Source organism: Delphinus delphis, chromosome 5, assembly GCF_949987515.2.
Source record: "Delphinus delphis chromosome 5, mDelDel1.2, whole genome shotgun sequence".
NCBI lineage: Eukaryota > Metazoa > Chordata > Mammalia > Artiodactyla > Delphinidae > Delphinus > Delphinus delphis.
The window spans coordinates 9,711,066-9,723,599 of NC_082687.1; the positions used below are offsets into that span (position 1 = coordinate 9,711,066).

Consider the following 12,534-nt stretch of genomic DNA (forward strand, 5'->3'; position numbering starts at 1 on the left):
TGCGTCTGGAGCTTGTGCTCTGCAACAAGAGAGGCCGCGAAAGTGAGAGGCCTGCGCACCGCGATGAAGAGTGGCCCCCACTTGGCACAACTAGAGAAAGCCCTCGCACAGAAACGAAGACCCAACACAGCAAAAATAAATAAATAAATTAATTAAAAAAAAAAAAAAGAAGAAGGCTATCACAGTTTACCTAGGTGAAAGATGATGGTGGCTTAAACTGGGTTACACAGTGAACGTTTTGAGAAGTGGTTGGAATACTCTATATAATGTGAACATAAAGTCAGCAGGATTTGCTGACATGTTAGATGCGCATTGTAAGAGAAAAAGAGAAACTAGGAATGACCTGAAGGTCTTCAACACAAACAACTGCAAGAATAGAAGTTGCCATTGACCATGATGGGGAAGACTGCATACAGAACAGGTTTTCAGAAGAATTCAGAGGCTTTGTATATTTTTAAGCTTGAGATGCTTCTATAAACGAGCAGAGATGTCAAGTTGAAAGTCACACATGGGTTAGGAGTTCAGGGCTACAGATACAAACGTGGATGTCATAAGCATTCAGATGGTACTAAAACTCTGAGCCTAAGTGAGATCACCAAAGAAATGAGTATAAAAGTTTAAGTCTTGTGTCTTGGAACATTCCAAATGCAGAGGTCATCGAAGTGAGTTGAATAAAAACAGGGGACTGTGGCGTCCCAGAAGCCAAATGGAAGAAATGTTTCAAATGGAAGGAAATGACTAAAATTATCATGTTAATTTAAGATTTAGTCACTTTGACTCTTCTCTTTCCTGACCTTCTACATCTAGTCCTCAGTACTCCTTTGGTTGTTTTCTACAAAATATATTCATGTAAGTGTGAGTCCCAACAGAAAGGCAGAACCAATATGAGTGATACGGGATAAGGAATTTATGATAGGGTTCAGACCTTATGCAACTGTGGGAGTTGGGCAGAAGTCTATGGAAGTCTGTTGCCACTGCTCTAATGGTGGACTTAAAGTCACTGAGAAATGGCAGTTGGGAAGAAAAGCTGTGTGGACTGGTGGTCAGCTGGGACAGACTGGAATCCTCAGGATAAACTGGATTTCCAAAAGACAATCTCTACCCGCATCAGCTAAGACAAACTGTATAAAGTGTAACCCTAAAAGACCATCTCTGCCTACATCTGTCTCTTGCTACCTCCAGTTTCAACATTACAAGGGATATGCAGATAGCGACATGCAGAAAGAACCTTTACAGTGGACCTCCCATGAACTTGTACCACACACTCTGAGAGGGTAAAGGAGATCTGGCAGGAGTTGAGGGAGCTGCAGATGCAGCTGCCGCCCCAAACTAAACAAGTGAGCTAGCGGATCAAGGAGCATGAGCTAAGAGACCACCTGGCTCCCTACACTGTTCTTTAGCACATACCCAAACTAAACAAGTGAGCTAGCGGATCAAGGAGCATGAGCTAAGAGACCACCTGGCTCCCTACACTGTTCTTTAGCACATACCCAAACTAAACAAGTGAGCTAGCGGATCAAGGAGCATGAGCTAAGAGACCACCTGGCTCCCTACACTGTTCTTTAGCACATAACATAGCGGCTGCCTCATTTCGCCCTTCCAAATCTCATGAAGACTTCTCTTTTGGCCAACCTTAGTGCAGAACCGTATCAGGAAGGGAATTCTGGGAAATACAATTCCAGTTTTAGCTACATCAACACAGTACAAAGTCACTCCAATTCAAAATCTACCAAAGTAAAATGAGGACTGAGAATTAACTATTGTAATCATTTGCTGTAATATGTCTCCTGTTGGACTGTTATTTCCTTGAAAGCAAGGAGTAACTGCTTTTATACCCTTTTTGTTCCACAGTACATTGTATTCTAATTATTTGTTTCTATGACTATCTCAATTGCAAGAATTTCCCCTCAATTTTGGTATCCCTAATATTTAGTTTGTTTAACATCTGCAATACAAATCTGCTGAATGACTAAAATCCCTTCACATTTACTTTCCTATGATTCTAAGTAAAGATGTTTTATAGATACGAAAGAACACAAGATTGGTGAGAAATTAGCACGGTAAATCTAGATTTTCAAATTATTCTCATGTATCCCATTAGTGAAATGCTCCTTCAGTATGTCTAAACTGACTCTTGGCCTGTCACTTTTATCTTGGTTTTCTAGAAAAAAAATCAATATGTCACTTGTTGCTGCATGACTACATAAATGATTGTAATTTATTTATGTAGGAATTCTCTCCATTCAGGACTACTTGTGGAGTTATTTCATGACGAGTTTTGCTTTTCTCTCCTCTTTTATTTTTATCCTTTCAGATTATTGTTCAGTATTTACTTCCTATGATTCAACCTTGTACCATAAACATCTGATGACCAAAATCTCATGTTATGTTTCAGAGATGTGACATTCTATTAGCTGGAACTTCTACCCGTAAACATGCTACAGTATACGGAGAAAACATTATAAGGAGAAAACTAATTAACTAATAAATATTTATTAATGAGTCCAAAAGGTAAATATGGTGATACAAAGTACTTTATCTCATTCCCAACATCAGTTAAAGCTCTTGGGGACAGCTGAGTTTATTCTGAGGTTTCTTGTATCTTCCACAGTCTTGACCTTTGCTATGGTCTGAACATTTGTGTTCTCCCAAAATTCACATGTTGAAGTCCTAATGCCCAATGTAATAGTACTAGGAGTTGGGGTTTTGGAGGTGCTTAGGTCATGAGGGTCTACCCTCATGAATGAAATTAGTGTTCTTATAAAGGAGACTCCACAGAAATCCCTTGCTGCTTCCATCATGGGAGGATACAGTTAGAAGGCACTGATTATGAATCAGGAAGAGACCTCTCACCAGAACATGACTATACTGGTTCCTTGATCTTGGACTTCCCAGTCTCCAGAACTATGAGCAATAAATTCCTGTTGTTTATAAGCCACCTAGTCTATTGTATTTTATTACAACAGCTGAACCGACTAAGACAACCTGCTGTGGTGTTGCATCAGAGCTCACCACACTGCTTCATGTGACTGAATAGTACTTGGTTGAGTGGCTACAGTGAAGCCTGCAACCTTCATTTTTAAAGTCAAGTCAGAAGAAAGATAACATACGAAAGATTGAGAATGGTATGGAGGAAAACAAAGGCTCCTGAAGGAATAATGAACAATAAGGCTTCACCATGACATATAATTTTCAGGAAATGATAAAGAGAATAAAACGTCAGTCATATGCACCACCCCCTGTGTCACTTGAGGACACATTATTTTTCTTCTACTAGGCCCTGATATGATAAGCAAATAAAGTCATGGGCCCACCATTGGCTTATAGTCTAGTGGGAGTGTTTTCTCTGGTCGGCAGAAGAAGTTAAAGATTTGAAGCATGAGGATATAAGCTGCTGTTGCTGGCTTGAAGATGGAGGGAGGCACACGTAAAAGAAAAAGAGATCTCAGCTGTATAACTGCAAGAAACTGAATTCTGTCAACAACCAGAAAGAGCTGGGAAGCTGATTTGTGCCGCAGAGCCCCTAGATGAGAACTCAGTCTGGCTAACACCTTGATTTCAGACTTGTGATAATAAGCAGAGAACTAGCCACACCTTGCCAGAATTTTGGCCTGCGAAACTGTGATCTAATAAATTGCTACTTATTTGAAGCCACGATGTTTGCAGTCATTTGGTATGCAGCAATCAAAATCAATACAGCTTGTTTCTGCTCCGTATGGCTGGCTGGAGTAGATAGATTTGGAGCTGGAAATCTATTACCAAAATGGCTCACCTACATGGCTGGCAAATTGGTGCTGGTTTTATGTGGAGTCTGTCAGATGGTGCTGAGGGTTATAAGGCATCAGTTCCTCTCCATGTGGGCCTTGCCACAGTTTGCATGGCTTCTGTGCAGCAGGTGATTAGCTTCTATGAGCAACAGTCCCTGGGAACAAGGATAAAGTAAATGGCAATTTTATGACCTAGGCTAGGAAATTACCTAACATCGCTTTCACCATATTCTAGGGCTGGCAGTCACAAAAGTCTGCTCGGGTTTAAAAGGAAGGGACATAATCCTTAACACTCCATCACAACAGTTTCAATGTCGTACTGTAAGAAGTACATAAAAATGAGATGGCATATTTTGTATTTGAAACATATACTTACATACTGATTTAATGACTCACTCCTATCTCAATACCCATTTTGTTTGTTAAAATGTTAACATTTGAAGGAAACTTGTAAGTGATAACAGTACAAAGAAAAGCATCATTGCACCAAAGGTAAGTCAGGGATGTGAATGTGTTTGGATATATAAGTCCCATAATGACAAATGTCAAGAACACATGCTAACTTTAAATTTCTAGAAAATATTCAAGATGTTATGGAGAGTGAAAATAAAAACTAAGATCTATTTGAGTGCTAATGTGTTATTATAAGTTTAAACTATGTTGTTAACTTGATTTATGCTACCACTGATTTCTTGAGCACTTGTTCAATATATAGCAATATGTAGCATTAACCATAGTTACATCTCCTACGTTGCATATTTTGGTTTGTATTTTATGTAAATGCTATGAAACCAGGAAAACTATTATATAATATTTAGGCAACTTTTTCATTACAGAATTAAGCACTCATTTAGGTTTATTTTTTCCCAGAAAGTGAATAAAATTCAATGTATTTTTATATACAGAATATAATGCTGAGTAAATATAAAGAAATAATATTGGTCCTTAGCAGATCTAGACTGAATAGAAATATACGAATTACTCCTCTTCATCTTCTACATTTGGATGATTAAAAAATAATTGAATCTCATTACTGTGTGAACAAGACATAAGGAAACCACAATTAAATTTATGATAGCACATGCATTCATTACTTAAGTTAAAATTATGGTCAACAGCAAAATAAACATTATTTCCACTTTGTGTAACTTCCTAAGGGTAGAATTTCACAACATAAGAGAAGCTTTATATAAGTGACAAAGGCTAGGAAATGCACTTTTCACATTTTAATTACAATTCACATGTCTGTATCTCCTGCTGTGATGTTTTGTTAAAAAGACATCTCATTTGTGAAACTGCCAGTACAGAAATTGACAGATGTCAAGACCAGTTTCCAACCTGCTTAAGTAACGGTTTAATATGGTTTAGATTATTTTATTAGCATTGTCTATTTTTACTATATATCTAAATAGTACTATTACAATTTTGTTATAGTTCTTCTATTGTTATAATTAGATCTATTTATATGATTTATTGTTACAATTTCAGATTTTATCAGTATACTATTTTTAGAGATGATTTAACTGATGATCTCTCTAAAAAATGTGTCAAGTTCTATTTATTTTAATGAAATGCCTACAAATGCATAGATGCCTAGGGACAATCATGATAGAAGAACTCACATGTCCAGTGAAAAAAATCACTTTGATAGGTGTAACTCATAGACATCAACAAATGAACCATTAACTGGGTTAAATATTTTTTAAAAAATATTGCAGTCAGAACAAAACAAGTATTCAAACATGAAAATTACCTCATATGAAGATGAGAAACCCTGAGATCATTTTCCGTAAGACCTCATTGATCACATCTGGAAATAGAAACAAAGATAAGGAAATTATATACACGGAAAAGTTTCTACTGGTGAATCTGCTTATAAAGACTCCTTTGGTACATTATTTTTTTTTTTTTTTTTTTTTTTTTTTTGTGGCACGCGGGCCTCTCACTGCTGTGGCCTCTCCCGTTGCACAGGCTCCGGACGCGCAGGCTCAGCGGCCACGGCCCACAGGCCCAGCCGCTCCGCGGCACGTGGGATCCTCCCGGACCGGGGCACGAACCCACGTCCCCTGCATCGGCAGGCAGACTCCCAACCACTGCGCCACCAGGGAAGCCCGATAAACATTATTTTAAATACAGTTTATCTCCCTTAAGTAATAGAGAGACATAAATTCAGAGAACATCAGTGTTGACATTAGTTCTCCCCTCCTTCTGCCACCTCAACTTTTTTCAGCCCTCTAAACTGGATATTCTCCTCTGGAAATTAAGGATTTCCTCAGTTGCTGGGTAAGCGACGCCTCTCCACATCCTCTGCTTTCCACCCCTTCAGCCCATGGGCTTAGAATTAGATGGATTTGTAAACCTGGGATATGGTAGCCCAGTGACAAGGACAGTGACATGCTTTCACCTTAAGAGTCTTGCTACCACATCTGCTCCATGGGACGAATCCTTGGTGTCTGTGTAGTTCCCAGATCAAAGACAGCTCATGCAGTGAGTATTTTGACCCAGTCATCTGGGCTTAGCTTCTGGAGAGGATTCCTCTCTGAAATCCTGGGCAGTTGACCTGCTTGCCCTTTTAGTTTCCTCCACAGAGCAAGGGCAATGATGGATCCTGCTGTTCTGTCACCAGGCAGAATTTCTGCTGCAAAAGGACAATTTACCAAGTGTAGGAGTCATTACCAGATTTCTGAAAAATAATTCTGTCTTAATTTTTTTCTGCTAGTGCTCTGTCTACCTGACAGGTTGCCCCAGTTAAGAGAGTTTTTCACCTCTCTTTTCTCCTCTCTCCTGTCCCTCACTTTCTTACCCATCCTTGATCTTGAATCCAGTGCAAATTTCAGCCTCAATCTCCATTCGAGGCTCCTGTTGCTATAAGGTACCCATAATGCCACCTTAATTTTACAACAGTTGTCACAAAAATATATTTTACCTTTAAGTAATATGGAAAAAATCCAAAATGTTAATACCATATTCAAAAAAATTTTTTTTTCATTTCTTTTATACTATTAGGATAAAGCAAAGGGGAGAAGTGGTCTTCATTTAACTTTCTTCATATTGACTGGATAATCATGATAGAGTATGAAGTAAATCAAGGGATGATAAAATAACTAGGACAGAAAAAATGCAACTTAAATTTTTTTTTCTGATACTTCATCTACAAACATTGTTTTGCAAATGTTTTAAAGTCAATTCATTTTCTAAAACATCTTATGACTTTTATTATGATAGTAGTAGGGGTTGGAATGAAAAATTATCTCCCTTATTTCCCTAGGCACTCATTTTACTTTTTAGGTACCACTACTGAAAATTTCTAATTTGGCTCATCACTTCAGTGGGAATTCAGTGCACATAAGGGGCACATATGTAATTGGCAACCTAATTTTTCTGCTTTCATCAAATGGTACAATGCCAAATCTTCATTGAAGTTGCCAGTTAAACGCACTTGGAACCAAACAGCAGCAAGCGTAAGAGATGAAAATGAACAAACTGGAAAGAGTCATTAACTTTCTGTTTTCCTATCACAACACAAATTGTATCAGGAAAATGTAGCAAAGTGGGAAATTCTACTTGAAACATTAAGCAATCTTAAAAGAGAATAATTCACTTACTTAACTTCTGAAATGTTGTTCATTATAATTTATAAATGGGGTTCTGGTACAGATTTTTTTTCAACCAAAAATATGAAATAGTTAAAATGAATCAACTTCTCAGAAGTGTATTTTAGGTTATATATTCTCATATGGCCTATTGGTCCAGTGTGTATGAATTCTGGCCTTTATTTGGCAAGCAAAATTGTTATAAAATTAAGGAAGGAATGTTGGCTTTACTTAATACCTTAATGAATAAAGCCAATTGACAGATTTTCATGGTTCTCACTAATTATGAATGCAATTGAGTGTGAAAATTACAATCAGTTGTGGTTACCAAAAGTGCCCTTGAAATATCTGGTCCAATGTATAATTCTGAACTGTGTAATATAGAGTCATTATTAAATTACCATTATTGGTGACAATTAAATAGAGAACTGGGACAATAAAAACACCAAAAACTTGCCAATATGATTGAGCATCCTCCTTAAAGGTGAAAAACTTTTTTCTTAAATGCCTATTTATAGCTCTTAAATAAACTACATATTTATTTGCTAGGTTCAAAGTTCAGATCAGGAATATGTCTTCTAACAAAATTTCATTTTGCAGTGATAGCGGGATTCCTTTAGTAAGGACTTCAGGGAAGAGTTTCCTGACTTTTTTCATCTATAAATCCAAGTAGTAAGGGCTTTTTAAATCCTTACCTAACCCTAAAATGGTGGACAGTTTTGTAAACCGTTCTTGCATTAGAAAAAACAGGGAAGTAGAAGGAAAATGCTGAGGGGTTGTAGATCAGCTTACTCCATAATTATTGAAAGCTATAAAGAAACTGTTAAGACGCTCAACTAAGCCAGGTGGTCTGAATGGGAGGGAGTATGGACAGTAGTGTAAGGCAGACTTCGGTTGAATTCCAGGTGCACCACTTAATTTGTTCTTTGCATTTTTTTTTTTTTTTTACTGGTATACGGGCCTCTCACTGTTGTGGCCTCTCCCATTGCGGAGCACAGGCTCCGGAAGCGCAGGCTCAACAGCCATGGCCCACGGGCCCGGCCGCTCAACGTCATGTGGGATCCTCCCGGACCAGGGCGCGAACCCACGTCCCATGCATCGGCAGGCGGACTCCCAACCACTGCGCCACCAGGGAAGCCCTGCACCGCTTAATTTGTACGAGACCTAATGTTAACTACCTATCCTCCCCAAACCTGACTTTCCTGATCTACAAAATTGAAGAAATGGTAATAGCTTTTTCACAGGGCCTACACACATTGAATCTCAACATCCTTTGTTAGTATATCCATTTAACAATGCTTGATCAAGGGAGCTATCATGTCCTGTATTTTTATGTTATTGATATATTTGTCCACTGGTCCCAACTTTGCTGCCCTTTTTTGATTATATACTTAAGCCACTTTTAATGGACTCTAAACTCTTTGTATGAGACATGGAAGAATTAGGGCAAAAGAAAATTGACGGTAAAGGTAAAATATATGGAGAACATATTACGAGCTGACATACACCAAAAACCTGAGGACATAGCTGTGGATATAGCTACTAATAAAGAGAGAAGATACAATAACTGAGTTGTCAGCCCTAGCCTCCTAGATGTTCTTAATTTCCTTTTGTCACGTTTATGAAAAAAAAGTTTTCCACAGTTGTCACCCCAAAGCAGGGTTGTCCCCATACCAAAATCCACATCGACCCCTAATACTCATTCAAAAAGTACACCTTGCCTTTACACTCAATATATTTACATTTCAGAAGTCAGACTATGACCAGATTATTTAGAACGCACACACACATACACACACACACACACACACAAACTTGAAAGAAGCATAGGTTGCTTGATTCCTGGAAGCTGTTTGCCAATACAGTAGTGCATCAGATCACAAAGACCCTACAATCTGGGCAGGAGGCTAGTTAGAGGGTAAGGGAGGTAATGTCAGGTGCCCAAACTTAGCACTGGGGATGTATTTTCTATCTAGAAATGGTCCAAGCCACCAAAATTGGTTAAAAAATGTTTCCAACACACACACACAGAGTTAAATGCACTCCATCTGCTTTATTGCCTGCTAAAGACATAAATATACAGGAGTGGAGATAAAGAAGGGGATGAATGGGAGGGCAAATCTAAACGGAAATGAGGCAGTGCAATAGGAGGAAGGACCAAGGGAAAATAAACTAGGCAAGCAACAGCACCGTGCATCAGAAGTCTTCTCCACCACTAAACTGGCAAAATATCTCTAGAGGGCCATCAGTCAAATGATGTCAAAATGGTAACTGGTTCTGTTTGTAATCCCTGTGTTGTTGAGGACCTTATGTGCAGGAACACAAGTTCCACTCCAGGCCACAGTCCCAATGCTTCCATTATCCTACAGAAGAACTGAGTGCTGTAAATATTTGTTGGGAGGTGTCATCTGTTAAGAGAAAGGAAGCCAGGTTTCTTGCCTTTGAGGTAAGAGATGTGTCAGGATGTGAATAGCCTGGGTGAGAAGGAAAAGAGGAGGACGCCTCACAGTTTTCTCCCTGAGAGGTGGAAGAGAAAGAAAATAGCATCGGTGGTTTGGAGAGAAAAGATACAGTGCATTTTCAGCATTACCGGGGCCCCTGCGCAGAGCTTCAGATTCTCCCTCTCTAACACTTTTGACCTGCCAATGCACTTGGACTCGACGCACTCATGAGGATGGGCTGAGTGCAAAGCCAAGTCAGCACGACAGGATGCGGCTTCCCCTAAAATGAAAACTCAGCAACGGGCCAGCAGTGGGTGTGCGCGCGTTAAAAGCAAGAGTATGCGTGCGTGGCAACCCGCGGCCTCAGTTGGCCGAGCGCCGTCCTCGGAGCCATCCACGCCCCGCCCCAGTTTAACCCCTCCCTCCGCCCCAGTTTAACTCCTCCCCCGCTCCGCTCCTATAAAAGCTGCGCTCGCCGCCGCCCTCCTTACAGTCAGGGAGCGCGGCCTAGCCGGGAGGTGGCTCCGTTGTCCCCCACTCAGTCGCACTCCGCGCACTCACACACTTGGAAGCGCCTCCCCACGTCCCTCCCCTGCCCTCCTCTTGCTCCGCTCTTCCCTCTCTCACCACGAACAGTCGCCGACCGACTGCCAATCCGCCTCTCGCTCTCTCCCTCTCTCCACAACATGACTGCCTGGGAAGCGGTGGCTCAGGCAGAGCAGCAGGAGGATTATTAAATAACGCAGCTCGACTCTGTTCAACTGGGAGTGGAGAGAAGGAGCCCAACGGCCAAGGCAGGGAGGGAGGGCAGAGTAGGGGGGCCAGGAAGGACAACCCCCGTGCTCCGAAGACAGAAATCCCCGCGTGCCCGGGAGAAGCCTAACAAGCGCCGCGGAGCCCTCCAGGTAGTAACGCCCCCGGTGCCCTCGCGCCCGGAGGGTCGCGCTTCGCGTCGCCGCGACACTGGCGCTGGCCTCAGGCGGACGCGGGAGGACCGCCCGGCGGCTGGCCGAGCTGTGACCGGGCCGCCCCGGAGCAGCCCGCGCGCAGGCCAGGGGCGCCGGCCGTGGGCCCGGCGTGCGCGGCGCGGAGACCTGGCCTCGCGGGCGGGGAGGGAGGGAGGCGGACGGGCTCGCTTCTCCGCCGGCGCGCGACTCCCCGCGTGCTGCGTGGCCTTTTCCTCCGCGCTCTTGAGCGCTCGGCTCCCCGCGGCCGCGGCCGCCACTCCGGGGCGATGCGGAGCGCGGCCGGCCGAGAAGGCAAGAGTTGGCGCAGGCTGGTGGCCGCTCCCCTCCCTCGCCGCTCGCTTCCCGCAGGTAGGGGCGGCCGGGCAGCGCTGACGCCGGGGGCTGCGGGCGCCCGGGCGGGGGCGGGGACGTGGGAGGGGGAAGAGGAAGGAGGGGGCGGGGAGCCGCAGTGCCCGAGCCTGGACGTCCTCTCTCCTCCACCCGCTCGTTCTCCGGCGCTGGCTTCCTGGGTTGGGGGTCAGACGCTCCCCAGCGGCGGCAGGAACAGCAGCGACTTAGCGTGAACAAATTGCTTTGTGGTGGCGTGTCAAGGGCTCCAGGGAGGGGTGTCTGTGAGTGTGTGTGTGCGTTCGCGCTCCTGACTAATCAAAGCGTTGGTTCCCCGGGAAAGGAAATCAGTCCCGATCTGAAACCGCAGGTGTCCCCTTGCTCCGCCTCCCGCCACCTTTTGGCATGTGTCCCAGGACTCGTACAAGCAGTGCTATCAGGGGCAGGTGTGCGAGATGGGGTGACGGAGGGATTTGTGAATGGTGTTGCCCTGCGCGTGGAGGCTGAGCCTTGCTGATGTAGAGGACGAGGTATCCAGAGTGAGAAGAAAGGCTATTTATGGCAGAGTTGTGAAATTTCTGCGGGTTTCCTTCCGTGGTTCCTGAGCTGCTCTCTCGCCCTCTCTCCACCTCTCCCTCTCTCTGTTCCTCTCTCCCATGTCTCCCCTTTTCTTTCTCAGAATTAGAAGCAATTCTGGTTTCTATTTCCCCTCCCCATCGTGGGGCATTGAATATGAGGTGAAGGAAGTCAGAAAATCACTTGTCATTTTACAGGTAGAAAAAAAATACTTCTTAGAAGTTACCTATCTCTTGCCCTTTAATGTTTGTATGTACTTATTCTACACTCCTCCTACCTCTTCAGGCCACCAATAACAACACCTACAGGTAGAAAGTACCTACTTGGTTTCAACAGCTTTCATTTCTAATATCTTTACAGTTGGATACCTTCCCAGTGATATGTAACTCATATCCTCCATTTCTACCCCTAAGAAAGGCTATTAAAAATAATGCGCACACATTTTACCATAAAGATGGTTTTATTGAAAGCCTTGGGGAAGAAAGAGAAGCAGACACCTAGTGAGTTTATATCGATTATTACTGATGAGAATTACAACTAGCTATTAAGAAAAGACCTAAAATACTATTAATCTAGTCTACAACATAATTAATTTGTTTCGGTTTCTTTTTGCTTTATGACAGGCAAAAATTCCAAAGACATGACTTGAAGCTTGGAAATGCCTTAGGACAGTGTCTGCCAACTATGCTTTAGCAACTTTATGTTTGTTCTTAGAAGTAGCAACCTGTGTTTTCATGGAACCGATGACGGGGTTGTGACGGAGATAGTAGAACAGTGTCCTTATTATTTTAAATTGGGATGTCTTTAAGCACCTGCCAAGTACAGTGTTTTTAAAGCATTGAAATTCCATATTGCAACCGCC

The 12,534-nt window shown here is 42.5% G+C and overlaps 1 protein-coding gene across 4 annotated transcripts in view; it reads left to right on the forward strand.

Moving 5' to 3' along the window:
- The first annotated feature begins 10,338 nt into the window (after window positions 1–10,338).
- The window catches only part of CCSER1 (coiled-coil serine rich protein 1), a 926,333-nt gene continuing 924,137 nt past the window's right edge, over window positions 10,339–12,534 (forward strand). For all 4 annotated transcript variants that reach the window (XM_060011987.1, XM_060011985.1, XM_060011986.1 and 1 more), the window contains exon 1: window positions 10,339–10,706. The gene's annotated coding sequence lies outside the window, so the exon portion shown is untranslated. The remainder of the gene's footprint in view (window positions 10,707–12,534) is intronic.